Consider the following 16,948-nt stretch of genomic DNA (forward strand, 5'->3'; position numbering starts at 1 on the left):
CCAAAGCACTCCCCATATATTATCATATTCATTATCCTATTTTCTTCACGTTTCTCATTAATTTTTTTCTGAGGTGATATATTAATATGAAATTCTAAATCACATTAAGGATACCACGAACCAAACTTGTTCTCTTCACCTGAACCCCACCTTTCTCTACTCCCCTTCCCATCCATCATCCTCAGCCCTTTCCCCAGCTGGGGGGAGGTCAAATCAGCAGCTGGTAGGCAGCTGATGGCAGCGGCTGGGTGTAGTGGGGGTAGATGATTCGAAAGCAAGGCAGGTGTCAAAGTGCAAGACTGTGCAGTATGCGGCTTTCCCGGCCAAGTGCCCAGGGCTCAAGCCCCTTCCCCAGGGTTGGGCCATCTTGATCAGACCAGGGGACTCTGAGGCAGGTCAGGAAGAGGCCAAGTCCCCTCCTCCCAACTCTCCCCTCCCTCATGCAAGAGAGAAAGAATCAGGCTCATTACAGATATTATCATGCAGCACTTCATATTTCAAAGAGCTTTATAATCGCTAATTAGTTATTGCCAGAGAATATGGAAATGGTGCCTTGCTGGAAATGCACCGGATGGGAAGCCAGGGTTCTGTAAGCAGGTCAGCCTATGTTCGGCTGCCTGGCCGAGCTGGCACTCAGGAAGTATGACCATCCATAGACTGCAAGGGACAAAGTCTGTCATCACAACTAGTGTCATCCTGTAGGTTCTGGACCCAATCAAAACAGCATTCTCAGGCAAAAGAATCAAAGACAATGAAACACCTCCCTCTTTCCAATGTGCTTTGCTTCATTCTCATTTGATTTTTATTAATTTATTTCATTTTACTTGTGTGTTTGTGCCTCCATCTGAATGAATGCACACGTGTGGAGATCAGAGGATAATTTTCAGGAGATGAATGGTTCAATCCATTCACCCTGGGTTCTGGGGATTGAACTTAGGTCCTCGGGCTTGGGGGAAAAGTGCCTTCTTTGCCCTCTGATCCACCTTGTTGATCCTATGTTTCATTCATGCCTTGATGGGTAAACTGGGCCTGGACTTCATTCCAAAGCAATGCTCATGTGCAAAGCAGAGGAAAAGTCCTTTTAGAAGCTTCCTAAAGGCCTCATGAACACATAAGTGTTCTGATCAAGTTCCAAATTCCCTTCAGAAAAATGAGGAACAAAGAACACTTGTTTACCAAGGATTACCTCAGTCTTCATGGAATTCTATTATAATCTCCCTCAGAAGCTGGAGTGGGAAGGGGGCAAGAACCTATACAGCCCTCCTGGGTCCTGAGTTTGCCATCTTTGAGGAACACAATCCATCCCAGGATGCAGGGACTCCTATTAATGGGGATTGAGAAAATGCTCCCTTCTACCACCACCCCCACTACCCCAAAAGACAAACAAAACAACAACAGGTGGTGGTGGCAGAAATCTTCCTTCTAGCCAAGGTAAAAAGTAGGAGAACCATGCCTTAGGAAGCACTCCTGGCTACTTTAGCAACTCAGTGAGTAGACATATCAAGTACAGACGATCCTAGTGTTTTGTCCTTCCTGGAAATGGGGCCTGTGCTAAATACACAGCGGTTTGATCATACACTCCATACTTCTCAAGTGCAATTTTGATGCTAGAGCCAGGCAGCTATAAAAGTGCCAGAGATGTGTATGTGACTCCATCCATTTCAGAAAGTGTCTCTCTGCCAAAGTGCAGCCTTTGGACCAGAGGCAGCTGTTTTGACTGCTGGTGGGGTACCTCTCTGAAGCTACTCTGTGAAATTGATGTGCTTAGCTTTTGTAGCACTGTTGCCTGAGAAGGAGCAGCCTCATATTTCCTTTGCAGATGCTGCCCTTCACCATGATAATGTAGCTCGCCCTAAGCCAAGGGGGCTAATACTTGGACCAGCCTGGTCAGCAAGATCAGAGACAGCTGTGAAGGTTTTTCAAAAGCAGCATGTGTATAGTGTGAGCCTTCCGAACTTATAGCGACCAGTCCTTTCCACCTTACCTTCTGTTTCATGCTGAGACACCCGGAAACAGGACAGAGCCAAAGCCTTCGTATAGCAGCAGCTCTCGACCTGTGGGGTCAGGCCCCTTTGGCAAAATCTCTATCTCCAAAATATTTACATCACAGTTCTAACAGTGGCAAAATTAGATTACAGAGTAGCAACTTAAAATAATTGTATGGTTGGGGTCACCCACAACATGAGAAATTTTATTAAAGGGTTGCAGCATTAGGAAAGTTGAAAGCCACTGGTGTGGAGGATTAACTGTCCATTGAGAACCTTTTAGCAATGCCTCCAGCCCCTAACCAACAACATTCTTCTTTGTCTAAGTTCCCCCAAATCAAAGCGGATGGGTGTGGGATATCTGCCATTCCTGTGATTTCTGGGCCTAAATGGCCTCCCATTCTACTCCTTTGGGCTACCTACAACCATAGCATATTTCTACCTCCAGCATCCTTCAACTCTCTGCTTCTTGTCAACCTCCTCACCTCTAGATACTTCTAAACAGAAAAAAGGCTGCTTCCATGATGATGGTGCCCCAGAACCTTCTCTTAAGCGGAATGCAATAGGAAAAGAACGAGAGCCTATGAAGCTGGGGTGGGCATACCCTACAGCCATTCATCTCTGTGGCTCCAGCTGTCTGCCAGCTGCATCGCATCCCCAGCAGAGTGCTGTGCAAAGGGCCTTAATGAAACACTTAATCCAGTGTAATCTCTTTGGGCCTTGTTTTTGGCGCAGTTGTGGAGGCACAGCCACAGGAGAATGCTCCCTCTCACATGTACACTTGAGTAAGCAAGCCCACCAGAACATAATGTGGTCTCACACACAGGCACACTCTCAGGAGTACTTGAATTTGAATACATCAACACATGCATTTTGACTGTGTCCTCAGCTTTTAGAGGCAGCTTCTGCTCCAACCGCAGTGATACAGACTGAGTCAAGACAGAAATTTCTCCCCACAAGTAACTGCTATTGACATTGGCTTCTGAATGAGATGCAATGTGGGAAGGTGACAGTCTTTCCTCTGTTCACAGGAGACTGTGAAGGACCTGACCTTTTCTTAAAGCTAAGAGTAGCAGTAGCTATAGGTTACACTGTCACCAGGGGATTGGAAAAGCGGGAGGATAAAGGTGAGAAGAGTGGAGGGTGGCCTGAGCAGTTGTTTCATGACAAATGACAAGAGGAGAATAAACACACAAATTTCTTTTGTCTGTAGATAAACAGGGTTCTATGCTTTGCTCAGCCCCTCCAGACATGGCCAGAAACTGGAAGGTGTGTGGATCACCTCTACAGGACAGAGGTAGAAAATCTAGCTCTGTGGCTATGCTCACGACTACCTACATAGCTACTCTTGAGAAAGTGATCTCTTCTCCAATTCCAGGAGCCTCTTGGAGCATCCTGCAGAATAAGACCCTAAGCATGGAGAGATTGCTGTCCGTGTAGTGCTAGAGTTCGAGGCTCAGATTCTGAAGTCAGACTTCCTGCCTTTGAATGTGGACTCCACAAAGTGCCATCCGGGTGAGTTGATTTTGCCAAGCCTTGGTTTCCTTGTGGGTAAAATGAGAAAGCAGAGCATAAGGCCATTTATAAGGACTGCAGTTGTATTCTTGCCTTGTGTAGGAAAAATACTCAGGAGATGGGTAAACCTATGGTTTAGCATTAAACAGCAGTTTTGCAAGGGGCCTGTCTAGATTGAGAAACCAGTCCCAGGGCGTCTAGTTCACTTGTTCTCTCTCTCTCTCTCTCTCTCTCTCTCTCTCTCTCTCTCTCTCTCTCTCTCACACACACACACACACACACACACACACACACACACACACACACACACATACACCTTCTCTCTGCTTGTTTCACCAGGTGACCCCAATCTCTAGCTCAATCCCCTTCCTGTCCCCTACCCCTGTTTTCTTCTCATTTCTCCATTTCTCTCTTCTCCTATGCTTCCCTCTTCTAGGCCCCTGGACCTTTCCCACCCGCCCCTCTGCTCTGCCTCCCTGGGCCTGAGCAGTAACAACAATCACTCAAAGGCCCTATTTCCTTAAGCTCCCCCTCCCCATTTTCAGCACAGAGCACTAGCAAAGCATATGGGCTCGCTGAGTCTTTGCTGGAGAGTTGGCTCCTTTTCCTCCCTAGCTACCTACTCTCATGTGGGTTGTGCAGCATGCCTGAACCTCAGTTTTTTCTCATATGACAAATAGGTATAGGACATCTGCCAACCCATGCACCAGGGGTGTTTGGTGAATATCAAGAGTGCTTGTGATGGTGCTGTCTAGATCGCAAAGCACCAAGTAAGCCATATCCCACAAACCTTCATTCTCTTTCTGTCCCCACTCTTTCACGTGATTGTTCAAAGTAAGATTCTCACCCGTCCTTAGGTGCCTAGCAAGCACCTCCTGTACCTGTCAGATAGCACCACGGGAGAGAAAAAATGCAAAGCATGGTTGGCTCTTCAGGTTCTACTGAGTGAGCAAGGTTTCATGAGATTTCCTTTCCAACCTGGGGTTAGCCAGTACAAGGCCTGATGATTTCCACCCTACTCTGAAATGTTGATTTTAAGTAGGAAGTCCAAGCAAGCTGTCTTCTTTTGCCTTACTCTCCCATAGGCTTCCTTGGTCCTCTTCTCGTGGACAAAGTAGAAATGTACATGTTCCCCTCAAAGGTCTGTTCAGGTCATATGATGTTTATCAAGAGCATAAATCCTTTGGGTTTATGTAGGGGGAAGGAGGGGACATCTTCTGGATTTAGCTTGGGCCCTAACATTTACATACCTGCTTGATACCACTTTTAACTGAGCACATCCCCCCCCACACACACACTTGAATTGTTTCCCTTTACATACAGAGCACACACCCTGAACATTGTTTCAGGGGAGTCCTAGGATATCCTTTGCTAGGAGGAGTACAGAGAATCCTGAGCTCTTATAGCCTCACTTTTCTCACCTGTACAATGGGGCTAGTGGCTGCTTTGACTCCCATGGTGGGTCTGCCTAAAAAAGAGTGTTGGCTAAGGCACAGAAAAGCCACCCTTAAGCTGTAAGAACGGCAGAGAGATAAGCTCTTGTTAGAGATACAAGCCAACCGAGTTCAGTTTCAGTCAGGGAACCAGGAAATGAAATTGGGAGGGAGAAGGTTTATCAAATAAGGGAGGGAAGCAGGGAGGGAAGTAGGTGGTGAGCTGACAGCAGGGGACCCTTGGACTGGTAGCATAAGAGAACGTAAAGGGTCAGACTCCCAGACATAGGTGTTCAAGGGCCAGTTGCATGAGCTCTGGGCATCAAGGTTTACTTTCCATCTGGAGCAGCAGATCCCTCATCTTTCAACCATTTTGAGACTCTAGTTGCCCTGCAGCTCTTCCTAAGAATCAAGACAAAATGACTCACCTCCCGGCTGCACCTCCCTCATCTCCCATCCCGCTTCCTCTCTTTGCCCTGCCCCAGGACTGCCACTCTGAGGCGAATCCTGGTACTGCCTCCTGCTCCACACAGACTCTGGAAGCCAAGGGACTCCAGGCCACTCCGCTGGCAGTGGTAGGCATGGAGCATTGTCTGGAGCTGCCAGACAGCACCTTGAGATGACAGACCATCATCTCCAAGCCCCAAAGAGCACACTGCAGCAACTTCCCAGTTGACAACTGCTGAGGACTGTGTGCTTATCTGGCGTCAGGAGCAAGAGTGACAAGAGTGGGGGTTTGAAGAGGAAGAGAAAGATGAAGAGAATAGGAAGGTGAAGGATGAAAAGGAACAGAAGGGTAAGGAGATGGGGTGAGAAGGTGAAGCTGAAAGGAGGTGGGCAGAAAGAGAGGCGGTGGAGAAAACCTGAAAGTGGAGAAAGGGGTTGGCAGGGAAGGAAGGAAGGAAGGAAGGAAGGAAGGAAGGAAGGAAGTAGGGAGAAAGGTAGGAGACAATTTTATGTTCCCTGTGGCTCCAGTGCCACTCCCTCCTCACCACCCCATGAAGAATTTTTTAAGAAGGAAGCCACAGGGAAAGCAAATGTCGGAAAAGAAAAGAATCGTGAAAACCAGGTACATGAGGGAGACTTCTGAAGCCTACATTTGCACCCTACAATTTAGAGGAGCAAAACCATGTGGTGGCGAGGGTCTGACCAGGTCTCTGGGAACCACAAATCCAGGTTCAAAGCTCATTCTTGTCTATTTCGTCTAGGGTGCTCAATTGCTGGTGGCAATCTGTGTAACCAGCAGTAGGTGCGTGTTTATGAAATGGAGATCATATAAATTCATGCTTTACAGGGATGTAAAAGGTAAATTAAGTGAGGCAAACAACAACAAAAGAATTCGCCTGTGGGAGATGCAGCTGGTGTCCTATCACTCAGCTGCTAACGCAGGTCCACAGCTTCCCGGGAGGGGAGCCCTCTTGACCCTGAACATTTGATAAACTATCACCTCTGCCCTTTGAACTACTAGCAGTAAAAGGTGATGGGAGTGGGGAAAAAAAAAACAAAAACCAAAACCCTACATTCCTTGTCGGAAGAGAGGCAGTTGTGTAGTACCTGCGCTTTTCAATCTTATCTATTCAGTTCCTTTCTAGGACTCTATTTCTAGGGAACCCCATCAAAGGACAGACCGTCTGAATAAACTGAGACTAAGAATAGGTTTGCATTTATGAACTGGGTCTCCTGGAGACAGGAGGACTACAGACAGCTCTGGCACTACCACAAGGAGCCATGAGAAGTATATGTGTTTGCCTCTGGCAGGTGTCAGACTACCCTGGGCTGGGCTCACTACTCCAAGGAGGACATAAAGAGAAAGTTGAGTGGGAGTCCAATGACTCCAGATGAAAATAGGCTGGGTGGAGGGTTCCCTGTGGCTTTCTGCTGTTTCCTGGGATACCAAGCACAAGCAGCTCTTGCCAATGAGGCTGGCACTGTCCATCAGACATTGCAAAATAACCACTGAAAAGTGTACTGACGACGAGGAAGGAAGAAGCAGAGAAGGCTGCTGGTCTGGGAAGCCTGTGAGAAGAGAGAGACGGGATCCCTGTAAGGACGGAGGAGCCCTGGCACGGTTGAATGGGGGATGTGCCTGCAAACGCTTCCATTTTGTGTGCAATTAGTCTAGGGATGCCCTCATTTGCATAAGGTTCATAAATTTGCATAAAATTGCTGGAGGCTCTAACCACCAGTACAGAAAATAAAATAACATGAATCAATTAGTGGGCCTGGCTGCGACTGGAAGCAAGTGCGGTGTGAGGGAATCTCCTTCTAACTTGGGAACCATGCTGCATTGGCGAAGGGCGACGGCCAGAGAGGGTCCGAGGAAAAGAGGTCCGCTCTACCCTGCCTGAAGAGGGACTGGCCTTCTAGAAAGGGGGGAGCAATCAGATGGACTGAGACTGTACAGACCTGTGAAATCCAGGTGAACAGGTGAATAATAGTATATTGTGGATGGTGGGGAGAGCCAGTGGGTCAGCCTTAAAGACAAAAAGTCTGCAGAAACGTAGCAATGTGGTCCCAGCACTTCAAACCCATTGTCCTCTGGCCTGAGCTCACACACTTTCTTTCATTTTAGCTTTCTCAGTATCATCTTAGGAAACCGGTGAAGTAAACCCACTGTGGAGATGCGGAAGAAGAATCGGAGAGAGCTGTTACAACTTGGCCCAGTATACTACCAGCAAATATCAGATAGGGGTCTGGCCAGGGCCAGAGACCAATAGCAACCTCCCAAGGAGCCTGGCGCCGGGCATCCAGCAGGACCTCAATAAATATTTATTTAAGAAATGACTGATGAGCGTAGAGATGAGCTCTGAGAGGAGGTGAAGGTCAAACGGAGGACACCATGGCAAGTGCTTAAGGAAAACAGGTTAAAAGCGAGCCACAGGATGCAATTTCCTTTAAGAAAAAAAAAGTGCCCGATCGGTCATCCAGGGAGTCTGGGGAGGTGCAAAGATGTAACTGAGGCATGATACTTTGGACCCGTTAGACTTTCGGTGGGCGGGGCTTTTACCCAGCCCTCTCTGCTTGCCCATCTTCAGAGCCTTGCCACACTTACCCATACCCAATTTTCAATTCAATTACGGTCCGGATCCCACAGTCCTTGGTGAGTCAGCATGGCCCTGGCTAACGAGAAGGCTGAGCTGGGGGAGCCGACTCTCATCTCTCATTTCCAACCACTCACCAGCCTGGCTGATGAATCACCAATTTCTCTTTCCTTTTCTCCTCTTCTCTTTTGTATTGACCCTGCTGGTTTATAAGAACTCTCAGGATTTTCTTTTTTTTTGTCTCTGCTCTCTCTCTCTCTCTGAACCTCCTCCTCCCCCAGAGTCACTGTTAATGAATCAAATTGCCCTTCGACTTGAATTACAGGGGGGTCGGGGCAGCCTCACCTACTACTAACGGTAGATGGGGTGGCTGCCCCAGATCCACACTAGCCTTGTTGCAATGACTCAGAGTGGATGTTTATTTTGAATCTCGCATTCTTTATCTGAGAAAATGGACTACCGATGGGAAACAATTACCTACCACTTACCCCACAGGGCTGATGGGAGCAGATGGCACGTGTGACAGAGAAGCAGCACAGTGCATTAATGTCATCAACAACGATCACAGCCATAATGAGTCCCCATGATGGGGACCGAACACTGGAGAGAGGAAAGAGCAACAGCTGGGCACTTCTTTGGCCAGCTCTGGTCACAGCCACCCAATGGCTTGTTCCAGTTTCCTTAATAGGCAGAGGGAGATGGGGAGCTTCAAGGATACACACACACACACACACACACACACACACACACACACACACACACACACCTCCTGCTTTCAGTGCTACCTATTATAAGGGAGCTGCTTGGCAGACAGCATATGTGTGGGAATCTATTATTTACCTGGGCCCACTGAGTAGCTTTCTTCTGTTCTGTTTGAATAAAGCAAAGCTTGGGTGTGTGCATGTGAGAGGTGTGTGTGTGTGTGTGTGTGTGTGTGTGTGTTGTCACACAGTAACTCTGCTGAAAAGAAAATACAAGGAAGACTCATAATAAAGTTCAGAAAGCTAGGAGCAAGGCCAGCAGGCACATCACATGATTCAGTGAGCTCGGATGCTTTGATACAGGGGACTACAAAGACAAGTGGACAGGTCAACTCTTAGCTTTAGAGAAGGATAAGGATGAAAGTCTGAACTCCAGCCTGCATTCCTGAGACGTTGAGGGATCTGGGCAGGAAAGGAAGAATCACTCCTCTTCAGATGCTTCCCCTCTTCAGCTTGTATCACAACCGTAAATGTGCTACCTAACCCCACTCCTTAAAGCATGGACCAATCATGAAACCTCATTCTGACCTCTACTTCATAGGCATGACCACTAAGTGTTGGCAGAAGGATCCTTAATTAACAAGGTTTCGAGGTAAAATTTTGCTTTGAAATTAGCTATCTCTGAATCTGTGGTAGCTTCTGGCAGACGTTCATGGGACCTATAAGTTCTAGTGACTTTTCCTTCTTGGGGCACAGAAACCTTATTCTCCTGAAAACCAATGTAATGGAGTGTTAATAATAAGGGCAGTTCCTGGGCCACCTTTGCAGTTTTCTGAAGCAGGATGCTTAGCATCTCTGATGCTATGATCCAAGGAAGCATTGATCTCTTGTGTTTTCGGTGTGGTGTTTCTGGTTTCTGTGTTTCTGGCTTGGGGGAAGAGGCTGGTTTCTCTTACTAATTCTAACAAATGGCTCTTGTTTGTGTCCTTTTGTAGGTAGTGTGTGAGCCTCTGAAGATGTGCAGCCAGATTAAACAGAGTTTAGTAACTTAGAGTTTAGGCATGAAGTACCCCCTCTGAAGACTCATGTACTAAAGGGTTGGTGTTGGGACTGTTTTGAGAGGTTCTGGAAACTATGAAAGGGAGGGGGTAAAAAGTAGATTGACTGGGACATGTACATGAGGACTCTACCATGTCATAGATCTCCTCAAGACTCTGTCTACTGTCCACAGTGTCTGCCCCTCACGATAATGGACCAAACCCTTTGAAATCTTGAACAAAAGAACGCCTTCTCCCCTTAAGATGCTAATGCCAGTTAATTCTGTCACAGCAAATCTGGAAACCTAGCACCAATTCCAAATGACTTGGTTCACGTTCAGGAGCAGCAATATTTAGCATGGTTAAAAAACTAAGGTCATAGGATGTCAAAGTTGTCCAGAAACATAGAAACGAGATAGTGCATGGCTTCTTTTGTCAGAGAAGGAATCTGAGGGTCAGAGGGGATGGATGTGCAAATCCACAGGGTTTATGATGCCCTAACACCAACTCTGGACAGCCTGACCCATTGTCTATAAAGTTATATGTACTTTGTTCCATTAGTGTGTGCTCCTAGGTTGTTATAACACTGGTTTTACTGTTTGACACAAAGGATGATGTTTAGCAAGAGAGAGCAGTGCTTTATGCGTCCATAATTGTTAGTCCTTGTGAAAGCTCAGAACTCCTAAGAACACTTGGGACTTGGTCTGACTCCTGTCTCAAACACTTCTTTGCAAATATCTATTTGTTGCTCCATTCAAAAGGCACTCACCAGACCTCATTGACTTAACACCTCAGCAGCATTTGACACTACCGACCCTGTCTCCTTCCCTCAGTGCTCTGACTTAGACTCCTCGGAAAGCATCATCTGTGGGCTGGGACAGTGAGTGAACTGCTAATGGATGATCACATGAACTTCAAATAATAAAGATTTGAGGCACAGTTTGATCAAATAATTTCTACCTTCTAAACTTCGTCGTTAAAAGTTGGCTAGTATTTTGAATACAGTTTTAGTTTTTACACTCGTTTTCATTGCATTTTATGACAAGTATTGATTGGTGTGCAACAAATTGGGAGTGGTGGTTTTGCTCTTTAACTAGAAGACTTTGGTCATCCTTTATCTTTTCTGACGCTGGCTCTCCTGCCCTCAAATCTACTGCACTGTTTCCCAATATCCACGTTTGTTTGTTTTTTATCTTAGATTCAAACTCCTAGAAATTTAGAACTCAGGGAAGCAGCCCAACCCTCCAGAGTGTACCTCTTTAGTTCTGTTCTCATAACAGCCTATGCTAGACTGACCCCATCATATCTGTAAAACATCACTGTGTTTCTAGTCCCTAGTCCAGGGGATGTATGACACAGAGAGGAAATTCCATCATCTTTTGGTGTGAATGGAGTCACCTTCTGGAGCACTGAATTTTCACCAAAAGCATTTTGTTCCCATTGCTTCCTGTTTTACTTGCCTAGCCTTACTCTTGGAATAAACATCCTGACTTAAAAATTAGCAGTCAATTAAGAATGATCCAATCTCATCTGTGCTCCACATTGAAATGAGACCTCCGACTATAACGTATCCCATGCAGGGGACACCTTACTTTTCCTAGGGCACAATTTATGCTTTCCAAGCATAAAACTCATTTTGAAGCCTTCCCTGCCATTCAGGGAAATTGGCAGCTTATGTTGGGACTAGAGCACAGAGGGAGAGTCAAGAGCCTGAGTTTAAGTCTCAGCTAGTGAGACTAATACTCAACTGAACTCATGGCATACCACAAGCTTCTGCTTCTATGCTTGCTCATTCCGTGGGGTGAGTGAGTGGCAGGTGGTGACCCCTGGAGCTAAACTAAGGAGGGTGCTAATTAGTGACTGTCCCACACTGGAAATAGAAATGTCAAGTGCTACTATTAATAGTCATGTTTCCTGTGCTCTGGCTTCCAAGGTCCCTTATGCCTTCATTCCATAACCTCTGGGAAGAAACAAGAAACATAATATGGAGAGGGAAGAAGATCTGTCATTGTAGGGTACCTCAGTATGGCTGGAACAATAAAATGCAGGGAAATATACTGCCAGTCTGCAGCGGCTCTGCAGACTAGAATCCAGAGAAAGAGGTAAACACCGAAAATGAAAAGCATTGACATGAAAAAATTTCCAGAAACCAATAAAAGAGCAAATGGAAAAGTGAGAAAAACAATTGTTGTACAGGCTGCAGTTGGATATTGAGCTATTAAAGAGTACTTTAATATGTAAAGTGCTCTTACAATCAATAACAAAGTGGGGAACATTTAAGGATGGGGAAACAACCCAAGCAAAAGGCACAAGTAAGCAATCCACAAGAAAAGAAATGCAGATTAACTTTGTGTCAACTAATCATACCCAGGTCAAGTGAGGAAAAGTAGACATTTGCCTTTGTCCATAATGAGCTTTTAGGCAGGTACATCCCTTCTGAGGAGTAATATATTTAGTAGTGACAATGTGTAACAAAAGCCTTGTCATTTGATACAGAGAACCCACGTGTAGGAAAGAATCTTAAGGAATAATCAAATGACTCTCTGAAGCTGCGCACAACACAATTACTGAGCCAAGGGAGTCTCCAGTAGTGAAAGGGAAGCCATCTGAGTATGTGTCCTTGGAAGCTGATGGCTTTAGTACAGATTGGTATACTACAAAGTCACCCTCAAAAGATGAATATCCTAGTTATTTATTTATATGAAGAGTATATGATATGTCCTTACCACAAAACAGAAAAGAAGCTTGGATATGGAATATGAATATACCTGATACGGAGCATTTTAAAAGTGTGTGTGCCTGTGTGGGTGAACATCTGGGCAACAGTGTTCTACAATGCCTTTATGATGATGGCACTGTGTCTACAGTACCTTTACGATGATGGCACTGTGTCTACAGTACCTTTACGACGATGGCACTGTGTCCACAGTACCTTTACGACGATGGCACTGTGTCTACAGTACCTTTATGACGATGGCACTGTGTCTACAGTACCTTTACGACGATGGCACTGTGTCTACAGTACCTTTACGACGATGGCACTGTGTCTACAGTACCTTTACGATGATGGCACTGTGTCTACAGTACCTTTACGATGATGGCACTGTGTCTACAGTACCTTTACGATGATGGCACTGTGTCTACAGTACCTTTACGATGATGGCACTGTGTCTACAGTACCTTTAGGATGATGGCACTGTGTCTACAGTACCTTTATGATGATGGCACTGTGTCTACAGTACCTTTTCACGATGATGGCACTGTGTCTACAGTACCTTTACGACAATGGCACTGTGTCACAGTACCTTTATGATGATGGCACTGTGTCTACAGTACCTTTGATGATGATGGCACTGTGTCTACAGTACCTTTTACGATGATGGCACTGTGTCCACAGTACCTGCGACGATGGCACTGTGTCCACAGTACCTTTCGCATTGATGGCACTGTGTCTACAGTAGTACCTTTATGACGATGGCACTGTGTCCACAGTACCTTTATGATGATGGCACTGTGTCTACAGTACCTTTATGATGATGGCACTGTGTCTACAGTATGGCACTGTGTCTACAGTACCTTTATGATGATGGCACTGTGTCTACAGTACCTTTACGACGATGGCACTGTGTCTACAGTACCTTTACGATGATGGCACTGTGTCTACAGTACCTTTACGATGATGGCACTGTGTCTACAGTACCTTTACGATGATGGCACTGTGTCTACAGTACCTTTACGATGATGGCACTGTGTCTACAGTACCTTTATGACGATGGCACTGTGTCTACAGTACCTTTACGACGATGGCACTGTGTCTACAGTACCTTTATGACGATGGCACTGTGTCTACAGTACCTTTACGTTGATGGCACTGTGTCTACAGTACCTTTATGACGATGGCACTGTGTCTACAGTACCTTTACGACGATGGCACTGTGTCTACAGTACCTTTACGACGATGGCACTGTGTCCACAGTACCTTTACGATGATGGCACTGTGTCTATAGTACCTTTACGATGATGGCACTGTGTCTACAGTACCTTTACGATGATGGCACTGTGTCTACAGTACCTTTACGATGATGGCACTGTGTCTACAGTACCTTTAGGATGATGGCACTGTGTCTACAGTACCTTTATGATGATGGCACTGTGTCTACAGTACCTTTACGATGATGGCACTGTGTCTACAGTACCTTTAGGATGATGGCACTGGCAGTACTGTGATGGCACTGTGTCTACAGTACCTTTACGATGATGGCACTGTGTCTACAGTACCTTTATGATGATGGCACTGTGTCTACAGTACCTTTATGATGATGGCACTGTGTCTACAGTACCTTTATGATGATGGCACTGTGTCTACAGTACCTTTACGACGATGGAACTGTGTCTACAGTACCTTTATGATGATGGCACGATGGAGCATTTCACTTTTCCCTTTAACACTTTCCCACAATTCACTGAAATTTTGCAATGAAAAAAAATGCCACTTAGCATCATTAAAAACTATTTTAGGGTACAGCTTATCTGTTTCTTCAGGCTGTTTTGTAGAGGTACAAGAGGCAAGAAAAATATAGAAAGGAAAATTAGGAAGTAAAAGATCTAATTCACAGTCATTTGGGTTGTTCTTGTATGGAATCACTAATTCAATATTCATTGTGCTTACTCTCTCCTTGGGAGCTTTCCTATCCCTAACAGCCCTAACTCTTTCTTTTGAACATGTCATGGGACATTCTATCATATTAGCTGCCCCTGGAAAAATGATGGGGTATAATCTTAGTATTTGCATTTTTTAAATTGCTAATAAAAATAATTGCCAATTAACTTATAAATTCTCAATGAAAAATAGACTCATCCCTAGGGATGAATATTACCATCTCAAATCTCCGAGTGAGGTTGAAGAGAGAGCTCCTAGGGGCTATTTCGACTGTGATCCTCTCGACAAGTACATGACAACCTTTCCCTTGGGTGGAGCCAAAGTACCACAGATGAAGCACTTCTTCCCATATACTAACTTTGGCTTCCATTTCTTGTAGAAATGAAATCAGGATTTTAATGCAATAAGAATATGATTGCAAACTATTTTATGTTATCATCTGTCATTTTATTCTAAGAGTTAGGACAGAGAGATGAAGGGTTTGTGAACTTTGTTAGAAAAATAAGAAGATAGAAAAATCACTATGTTGGTTGTTTTTTCTCTTGTGGTAAAACACTATGACAAAGGTAACTAATTAAAGAAAAAATTTATTAGGATTATGACTCCAGAGGGATGAGGATCTATAACAGCAGGAAGTTATAGCAGCAGGTGGCAGACATGGTGACAGAGAAAGCTGGGAGCTCACCTTCCAAATCAGAAGCAGGAAGTAGAAAGTAAAGTCAGAGTGGCAGGACTCTGACTTTAAACTCGAATCTTATCTCCAGTGAGAACACTTCTTTAGACTAGGCCACATCTCCTAAGCTTCCAAACAGCACTATCAAGTAGGTATCAAGTGTTCGAATACATGAGCCTGTAGGAACATTTTTCCAATTCAAATAACCACATTTCATTCCCTGGTTCTTATAGTCCTATGGCCATATCAAAACATAAAACATACTCAGTCCAATTTTTAAAGTACCCAATTTCTCAGTCAAAGCACTATTTCAAAGGAAACAAACAAACAAACAAAAAAAACAAAAACAAAAACAAAAAAAACCCTCCTCTCAGACTCCGGGCAACCTAACAATTATAACATCTTGTAAAACAAACAAACAAACAACAACAAACCACATACGTCCAACATACAATTGCAGAACGTATGCAAGTCTGTATTAGTCACTTTTTTATTGTTGTGAGAAGTCATAATGACCAAGGTGACTTATTCAAGGATGGGCTTATTTGGACTTACAGTCCCAGAGGGATAGGAGTCCATCACCACCAAGGAGGTGTGACAGTGGGAAGGTGTGGTAGGTAGTTGGAGCAGCACACTGGAAGTTCATATCTTAAATCTCAAGCAACAAGCAGAGAACTAACATGGCATTCGATCATCAAATCCTGTCCCCCGTAACATGTTTCCTCCAGCAATGCCACACTTCCTAAACCTACCAAAATAGTGCCACCAACTGGGGATAAAATAATTCAAATATATGGGCCTATGGGGAACATTCTGATTCAAACCTCAACAAATTAATTTTCTTTGAAGTATATTCTTTATTATCAAAAGGTGTATATACATACCAATATGCATAGTAATCATGCAGTTTATATATTTTGCACATTCATTTTTCATATACCTGACACAAACAATCTATAAGATCTAAGGATTTACTTTAGCTCATGATTTTAAAGGTCTCAGTCCATGATTGTTTGGCCTGTGATAAGACTACTATGGGGGATACACTCAATGAAGCATGGGGAAGACAGGGGATGGAGGCTAAGGCTCCAATTTTCCCTCAAGGTCACTCCCACAGTGAGCTAACTTAGTACCACCTCTTAAAGGATTTACACTGCCCAGTAGCACCACAAGCCTTTAACCACAAGGGCCACTGGGGGACACTCCAGGTCCAAACAACAGCATGCTATCTACTATTTCAATTTGTATACTTCTGGTAACCAGTTCTTTTTGTTATCTTCACATGGCAAAATTACATGGTCCAACCCATATATTTTGATTATTGCCAAAGTATATATGAGTAGAGTTAAATAGACACTAATATTTTTTATAGTGTTGTCATTGTTTCGGAGGAGTAAACATCTTTGCTTTTGTGGGGAAGCAGAAGAGCATGTATTTTATTTGGGCATTCCTCCAGTGAATGCCTGTGTGTAAGTGTGTGTGTGTGTGTGTGTGTGCATGAGTGTGAATGTCCTTCGTAACTCAGTAGAAGCCCATCCCACATGTTTGTAAAAATTACTCTTAATCTAACATCAAACTGTGCCCTGACCAATAATTGCTTGATTGAAGTTGCCTTTCAACTAGGCTTCTTTTTTTCACCACTTGTATTCCTTTTTAAAAAGGAAAAAATACCCAGGTGATGTTACTACATTGCTTTTGATTCCGCTCATCCATTTTATCTCTGCTGATCCCCCTTAAAACCATTCCATTCTTTGACGTCGGGCCAGAGATGTTAAGTAATCTATTCAAGGTCACACAGCTAATTAGTGCAGAGCTGAGACTGGAACCCTGGCCTTCTCTTCCTTTTCATCATGAAGACGGTGTGAGGGCTGTTACCATGAAGGACAGGTTGCCTAAGTTAAAC

The sequence above is a fragment of the Rattus rattus genome, chromosome X, assembly GCF_011064425.1.
Source record: "Rattus rattus isolate New Zealand chromosome X, Rrattus_CSIRO_v1, whole genome shotgun sequence".
Classification (NCBI taxonomy): domain Eukaryota; kingdom Metazoa; phylum Chordata; class Mammalia; order Rodentia; family Muridae; genus Rattus; species Rattus rattus.